The following is an 808-nucleotide window of genomic DNA, read 5'->3' on the forward strand; positions in this document are numbered from 1 at the left end:
ACTGCCTAGCTCTGCCAAAGCTTCTAAATTCCAAACTGTTGGAGCAGTTTAATAGAGATGACAAGAATTTGGGACAAGAATATATGGCCAACTTGAGTTATAAATGCTTTTTCCTTACTGAAAAAATTTGGTACATTTTAATCGGGTCTTGAATTATGTTTATATTATAAAAATGTAAAATTTATTATTAATAAGGAAGGATGTTTCAAGCTTCTAAGCTTCTTCTCTGCAATAAAGGTCACTAAATTAATCGAGGACAGAAGGACCATAGGTTATTCAATCCTAAAACTCAGTTCTGACTGGGTCCACATTAATGTCAGTGCAGGGACATCTTTAACATCTGAAATGTTTTGAAATTGGCTAGTGATAGTGATCCCCTTCAGTGGCAAGGGCCGGGNTATGTCCTTTCCATTTGCTTGTTGTAGGAACTTCAAAAAAATTGTAGTTGTTATATCTTCCTCTCCCCCCACCCCATTTTGTGTGTGTGTGTGTGTATGTGAGTGAATTAATTTATTTATTTTTAAAAGTTTAATTTGTAGCTATTCCTCAATACCAAGCAATCATTTTTATGTCGTTTCCTTTTTCACTTAGCTTTGATTGTTACTACTAATATTGACCCTCCTCCTTATAATAACTTTCTTACAATTTTTTCATTATCTTTGGTCTCCTCCTTATAATGACTTTCTTACAATTTTTTCATTATCTTTAACCCAAGCATAGACCACTGGGGTGGCTGTTTCTGCAAGTTCCTTCTAACCAAAAGCAAGAGATATATTAATTGTCTCATTGAACTCAAGAAGCAAGCTTC

The sequence above is a fragment of the Galeopterus variegatus genome, unplaced genomic scaffold (genome assembly GCF_000696425.1).
Source record: "Galeopterus variegatus unplaced genomic scaffold, G_variegatus-3.0.2 Scaffold13836, whole genome shotgun sequence".
NCBI classification, from domain to species: Eukaryota; Metazoa; Chordata; class Mammalia; order Dermoptera; family Cynocephalidae; genus Galeopterus; species Galeopterus variegatus.